Below are 7,765 nucleotides of genomic sequence, written 5' to 3'. Positions count from 1 at the left end.
CATTTTTATTGCCATATTCCACCATTGGTTTTTTTTTAAATACATTGTAGTAAGAGAATGATTTCAGTGCAAAGCAGATGCAGTGGCCCTGAGAAGGCCATAGAACATTGGGGGCGTAGGAAGATTAGGAAGATGGTAACTGATTATGAAGATCTGTTCTTTCATTCAATTAGTTTAGAAGCACCTATGATCCTTCAGGTCCTCCGCCTGGCTCTATGGCTGTGGAGGGCAGTGAGGCTCCGGCCTTAACCTGTACTTTGTGATCATTGTAACTATCCAAAGTTAGTGAAGTATGGTAGATTAGTTACATTTTATTTGAGAAGACAGGTAAGTACAGAGACAATAAAGCTGATTTGGTTTTAGATGTCAAGATAACAGTTATGCTTGGCAAAGAGGGAAGATGGGTAGAGAAAGGATACACAGAAGAGGCCTTTGAGATTCTGGTAGTTTGCTTCTTGATTGGTAGGTTGGTTCAATGAGTGGTTCCATATTCACTTTGTGAATATTCATTGAATACATGCTTAGGATTTTTGCACTTTCCTTAAGTATATATTAGTAAAAATTTACATGGAATTAAGGAGAAAAAAGAGAACTGTTTAATGCCTGCCTTTTCTTTTTTTAACCAAGCTTTCTTATCTTGTTACTGCTCAGCTTTTTTATCTATTACTGCTCATTCCTCTCTAACATTCTAGGACACTTCCTATGATTGAGCTCTCTGTAAGATTGCTAATGACAGAATCACCATCTCTGAAGGCCACTCTTCAATCTTTACCTCCTGTGCTGGCTCTGGTCCTTTTGACTTTCTGTTTTTTCTCTAAATTAGAATAGTTCAAAAAAAATCTTTTGGGGGCACCTGGGTGGCTCAGTGGGTTGGGGCCTCTGCCTTGGGCTCGAGTCATGATCTCAGGATCCTGGGATCAAGCCCCACATCGGGCTCTCTGTTCAGTGGGGAGCCTGCTTCTTCCTCTCTCTCTCTGCCTATGTGTGATCTCTGTCAAATAAATAAATAAAATCTTAAAAAAAAATTTTTTTTCCTGATTTGGCTTCCCTGTTTCTTTTTCTAATCATTAAATTCTTATCTCTTAGCCCCCTTCACTAGATTTTCTTCTAGTCATTCCTTAAATATTAATGTTCTTCTGTTTTCTCAACATTTTCTCCTTGCTCTACCTTCTTCCAGGGGAATTTGATTCAGAGATTTTGTGCTTTTTTGGTTGTTGTTCTGTTCTGTTTGTTTGTCTTTGTTTTAACTACAGTTTATTGATTATGCTCAAATCCTTATTTCCACCTCCAAAACTTGTTATCTAGTTCCATATTTTAGATTGTCTACTTAGCATTTCCACCTGGTTTTAAGTAGCCCAAACTAAGTAAGTTTCAAAGTGAAATTATTGTCTATAAACTCCAGAAGTCTGCTTTTCCTCCTTTATTTCCTGTCTCAATTAGCAGTTCATCTTTAATCCAGTCATCCAAGGTTGTATTTCTGAATAATTCTTTATTATGTCCCTTCTTTCTTTCAACTCTCACATGAATAAACCACCATGTTTGTTATTAGTACCAATTAAATGTTTCTCAAATTGAACCTCTCTTCTCAATTCCATTGAAATAGGTATAGTCTAGACCCTCATTATCTTTTCTGCCCCCAGAATATTTTTATATCCACATAAGTAGGTTCCCCGCCTAAGGTGTGAACATCCTTCTTACCTGTATTTCACATTGCTGCTGGAGTCATCATACCAGTATACAGCACCATTCAAAGGGCACTTCCTGCGGGCATGGTACAGGGCACAGCTGGCTAACTCCTCTTTTAACATGTTTCTTTTGAGATGCAAAAGACAGTTAATCACAGCAACAGCACAGGAACCTATGGAAGAGTACCATTCACCTGACATAACATTCAAGAGATTTCCTCGGTTATAGTGGAAGTGGTGCCGTATTTTAAAAAAGAACATCTCCTGTGTATTTTAAATAAAATTCAGGAGAACCTGATTTCTATAAACAGAAGAAAGATCAGAGGGCAAATCTGTAAATTGAGACAAAGAGAGGTAATTAAAAAAAAAAAAAAAGGACAAAATTTCCAAGTAGTTGAATTAGAAAAAGGGGATTCAATTAATTAAAAATGCAATGGGATTTTACAAGATCTTAATAAGAAATGAAGCAACATTACAGGAAATAAAATTAGCATTTAGAAAACAAATATAGAGGGGCACGTGGGTGGCTCAGTCAGTTAAGCATCTGTCTTTGGCTCAGGTCATGATCCCAGGGTCCTGGGATTGAGTACCACCCCCCATGCCTGCTCAGTAGGGAGCTGGCTTTTCTCTTTCCTCCCTGCTCACGCTCTCTCTAGTTATCTCTGTCTCTGTCTCTGTCTCTCTCTCAAATAAATAAATAAGATATTTAAAAAACAAAAGAAACAAATATAGAGACCAAGGCATAGGAGAGAAGATGATAGGTCCATATATTTTCTATTATAAACAAGAGTTTAAAGACAAATCTTGCATGTTATTTCCTTATTCATTAGAACAAATTTCTAATTGTAGAAATACTGGGTTATAAGGTATGAATTTTTAAAAAGTTCTAAATTATCTTTTTTTAAAAAAGATTTAATTTATTTATTTTAGTCAGAGAGAGAGCACAAGTGGAAGGGGCAGAGGGAGAGAGAATCAAGCAGACTCCTTGCTGATTGTAGTGCCAATGTGGGGCCCGATCCCAAACCACTAAATTCAGGAACTGAACTGAAACCAAGAGTCAGACACTGAACTGACTGCACCACCCAGGGGCCCCCCAAATTATTTTATGAAATGATTAGATTATTTTATCAACAGTGACTGCAAAACAAACTGCCTCATGCCCAAGCTCATAGAACTATTATAGGTCTTTGCCATGCTGTTTTAAATCCCATTAATGACTGTCTTTAATCTTAGAAAATATTTTGTATTAGACATTTCTTAATGTTTTGATGTTTGCATTAATTTTGCATCAGTGATTCCAACAAACATTTAAATTTAATGCAATGTTGAACTGCCATTGATGCTCATTTCAATTCTTTTTTATTACAATTTCTTCTCTCTTTTATCATTTATTTTGATGCATTTCCCATTGGACAGAAGCATCTCTTTCAAAATGTTTTCATTCAGAAAATTCAGACAGTACAATTTCTGAGCTCCTGCATATGTGAGTATGCCTTTCTGTTGACTGGTATGTAAAGAACAATTTAGCTGAGTTTAGAATTTTGGGTAATGAAATGTTGTCTCAAAAGGAGGATACATTGTTTTCTCCCTTTCAGTGTTATGGTCAAACCCAAGGCCAATCTGATTTTTATTCCTTTTTAGGCAACCTTTGTTAATTGGCTGCTTTGTCATAGAATATTTTCTTTTATCTTTGAAATTTAACATTTTTATCCTAATTGTCCATTTTTTAATTAATTTAGCCTGGTCCAGTTATTGAACTATTTCCATTACAAATGTACATATTTCTTCAGCTTTGGAAAGTTTATCCATTTCTATTACAGTATCAGTTAAATTGAGAAGAGCACAGATCAACATTTACTCATAAAATGAATTGGGGGGGTGTGATGGGTAAAAAAAAGTATTGGGCCCAGAAGTTTTTTGTGTTATTTCCAATTAATAAGCAATAGGTAATTTCCATGTGATAAATTTAAATTTTCAGAAGACAAGAAAAGAGAAATGTTCTTAGTTTATTTTATAATGCAAATATAATCTTAGTAGCAGAACCAAAGATACCATAATATGATATCATTGCAGAAAATTTTATAAAAATAATACCAAAAAATTCAAGTAAATAAAATAATTTTAAAGTTGACAGTATGTCACAAAATACACCAAAATGAGTTAGGCATTTTTTTCCCCCAAAATAGCTTAATGTTACAAAACCCATTCATATAAATTATCACATTAAAAGAAATTAGATGTTCATTGCAACAATGTTGATCTTCTTAAATTGGACTGGATAGTAGTTCACTTAGCATTATTTCTTTACCCTTTTATAGCAGAGGAGAAGCCACAGACTACCAGTAAGAAGCACTGACATGAGGTTTATAGGGCACAAGAGAAGGAAAGGTCATTACTCTCTGGAGGCAGTTGCAAACTGACAAATGAGCATACATGAGATCTATACTGGCTTTTTCAAGAATTCTTGAGAACCACCTGCTGTGGTGTTATAGGCTGAAATCTTTACTTTTGAACTCCCTGATCCTGTGTCTCCTGTTCTTCTAAGAGTTGCATAAGCCCACAATTCCTATATTAAACTCTGTAGGTGGATTACACAGAGTGCCTTCAGTGTTCTGGGTTGATCCCTGATTGATATAATAGATAAAATTCAAAATCCAATGCTTAATCAAACTTATATAATGTGTATTATATAATATGTCAAACTTAACAATATGTAGGAAGTATATAAAGAAATTAATAGAACTTTTTGTAGAGAGATAAATTTTGAATAAATGGAAAGTCATACCTAATTCTTGGATGTTGAAGATTCAATATTATGAAGATATCAAGTGCCTTCAAGTGAACTCATATATCTAATATGATTTAAGTGAAAATTCTCATCAGAATGTTTTTTAAACTTGATAAAAATTTCATAAAGCTTTCTTCAAAAAATCATGAACAAGATTAAATTATTTTTATTTATTTATTTATTTATTTATTTTATTTTTTTCTTAAAGATTTATTTATTTGACAGACAGAGATCACAAGTAGGCAGAGAGATATACAGAGAGAGAGGAGGAAGCAGGCTCCCTGCCGAGCAGAGAACCCGATGTGGGGCTTGATCCCAGGACCCTGGGATCATGACCCGAGCCAAAAGCAGAGGCCTTAACCCACTGAGCCACCCAGGAGCCCCTATTTATTTATTTTAAAGATTTTATTTATTTGACAGAGAGAAAGAGCACAAGCAGGCAGAGTGACAGGCAGAGGGAAAGGGAAAAGCAGGCTGCTCACCGAGCAGGGAGCAGGACTTGGGGTTTGATCCCAGGACTCTGGGATCATGACCTGAGCTGAAGGCAGACATTTCAATGACTAAGCCACCCAGGTGCCCCAAGATTAAATTATTTATGAGAAAAGAACAATGCATAGATAATTGGCCTAGTGGCTATTAAAACAAAATGATAAAATTACAATAATTAAAAATGTAATACGGTGCCACCATGTCACCATAGACATAATCAATAGAAATAGAATAAAAAACACATAAGTAAAACCTTGTGTACATAGCAATTTAATAATAACAAAACTGTATCTAACTGTATCATTGTCTCTTCCACCAGATTAGTGAATTCTACTGCTCGTGTTTCAATTTTTTGACCAACAAACCACTCCAATCTTTACTCCCTTATCAGTTTCTTGGAGCTTGACATTTTGGTTGCGTAGAATAAATTGTTTACAATTCCTTTCATCCAAATAAATGGCTTTTTAAAAATGGTCCTTGTTCCCAGGCTTAAGATATATTTGAAACTGAAAACTTAATATGAAGATACCCATACCACCTAGGGTGACTTACTGACCCAACACAATCAAAATCCTATCAAAATCCCAACAGTTCTTTTGAAGAATTAGAAAAAAAAAATCTTAAAATTCATATGAAATTTCAAGGGACCCTGAATAACCAAAACAAAAGGAAGAACAAATTTGGTTGTTTCATACTTCCTGATTCAAAACTTACTACAAAGCCATGGTAGTAAAAACAGCGTAGGGGCACTTGGGTGGCTCAGGTATTAAGTGTCTGCCTTTGGCTCCAGTCATGATTCCAGGGTCCTGAGATTGAGCCTCAGGTCCGGCTCTCTGCTCAGTGGGGAGCCTGCTTCTCCCTCTCCTCCTGCTGTATCCTCTGCTTGTGTTCTGTCAAATAAATAAATAAAATCTTAAAAAAAAGTGTAGTATTGGCATAAAAACAGATATATAGACACATGGAATAGAATAAAAATTTCAGAATTAAACCTTCACTTATATTGCCAAATGATTTTTCACAAGGGTGACATGACCATTTAATGGGGGAAATGACAGTCTTTTCCACAAATGGTGTTGGGAAAACTGGCACAACACATACAAAAACAATGGAGTTGGACTTTTATCTTACATCATATACAAAAATGAACTCAGAATGGATCAAAAACCTACATGTGAAGAATTAAATAGGATAAAGCCCTTAGAAGAAAACAGGAGAAAATCTTCATGACACTGGATGTGTCAATGATTTCTTGACTATGACAGTAAAAGCACAGGCAACAAAAGAAAAAATAATAGATGAACTGGACTACATAAAACAGTGTGTAAACTACATAATACTCCTGTGCATCAAAAGACATGATCCATAGAGTGAAAAGGTAACTTACAGAATGGGAGATAATATTTGCAAATCATATATGTCACAAGGGGTTAATATTTAGGATGTATAAAGAACAACAGCTCAACAACAAAAAGCTCCAAAGAACCCGGAGCAAGAGTCAAGTTATTTTTCCAATGGGCAAGAGTCAAGTTATTTTTCCAAGGAAGTGATACACATGACCAATAAACACAAAAGGAGATGCTCAAAATCACTGATCAGTAGTGAAATGCAAATTAAATCCTCATGAGCTACTACCTCACACCCATTAAGGTGGCTACTATCAAACAAAAAACAAACAGAAAATAAGTGTTTGCAAAAATGTGGAGAAATTCTAACACTTTTGCACTCTGAGAATGTAAAGTGGTACAGTTACTATGAAAAACAGTATGGAGGGACACCTGCGTGGCTCAGTTGGTTAGGCGGCTGCCTTCGGCTCAGGTCGTGAGCCCAGAGTCCTGGGACCGAGTCCCACCTCAGGCTCCCTGCTCAGCGAGGAGCCTGCTTCTCCATCTGCCTGCTCTGTCTGCTGCTTCCTCTGCTTGTCCTCTCTCTCTCTCTCTGACAAAAAAAAAATAAAAATTAAAATCTTAAAAAAAGAAAAGAAAAGAAAAACAGTATGGAGTGTCCTCAAAAAATTAAAAATAGAAGTATCATATCATCTAGCAATTCCACTTCTGGGTCTATATCCAAAAGAATGGAAAGCACTTCTTCTTTTTTTTTTTTTTTTAAAGATTTTATTTATTTATTTGACAGAGAGAGATCACAAGCAGGCAGAGAGGCAGGCAGAGAGAGAGGAGGAAGCAGGCTCCCTGCTGAGCAGAGAGCCCAATGCGGGGCTCGATCCCAGAACTCTGGGATCATGACCTGAGCCGAAGGCAGTGGCTTAACCCACTGAGCCACCCAGGCGCCCCTGGAAAGCACTTCTTGATGAGATATTTCTATATCTATGTTCATAACACTATTAATCACAATAGCCAGAGGTAGAAACAACCCAAGTGTCCACTGACAGATGAACTGATAAAATGTGGTATATACATTCAATAGACTATTATTCAGCCTTAAAAAAGAAAGGAAACATATGAAAGCATGGGTAAACTTTAGAACATGCTATGTGAAATAAGCCAGTTACAAAGAAACAAATACTTGATTCCACTTCTATGAGTTAGTTACCTAGAGTGGCCAGATTTGGCCAGATGGGGAATGGTAATTTCTAGGTTTTGTGCAGAGGAGGTAATGGAAGTTTCTTGTTTAATTAGTACAAAGTTTCAGTATTCTAAGATGAAAACAGATCTAGAGATAAATGATGGTGATGGTTGCACAACAATGTGAATGTATGTAATGCTACTGAATGGTACACTCAAAAATGGTTACGTTAGTAAATTTTATGTGTACTTCATCACAATTAATTATATGCATATACAAATAA

Source organism: Mustela nivalis (assembly GCF_964662115.1).
Source record: "Mustela nivalis genome assembly, chromosome: 7".
In the NCBI taxonomy this organism is placed as follows: Eukaryota; Metazoa; Chordata; class Mammalia; order Carnivora; family Mustelidae; genus Mustela; species Mustela nivalis.
Note: the sequence above shows the minus strand (reverse complement) of the source record.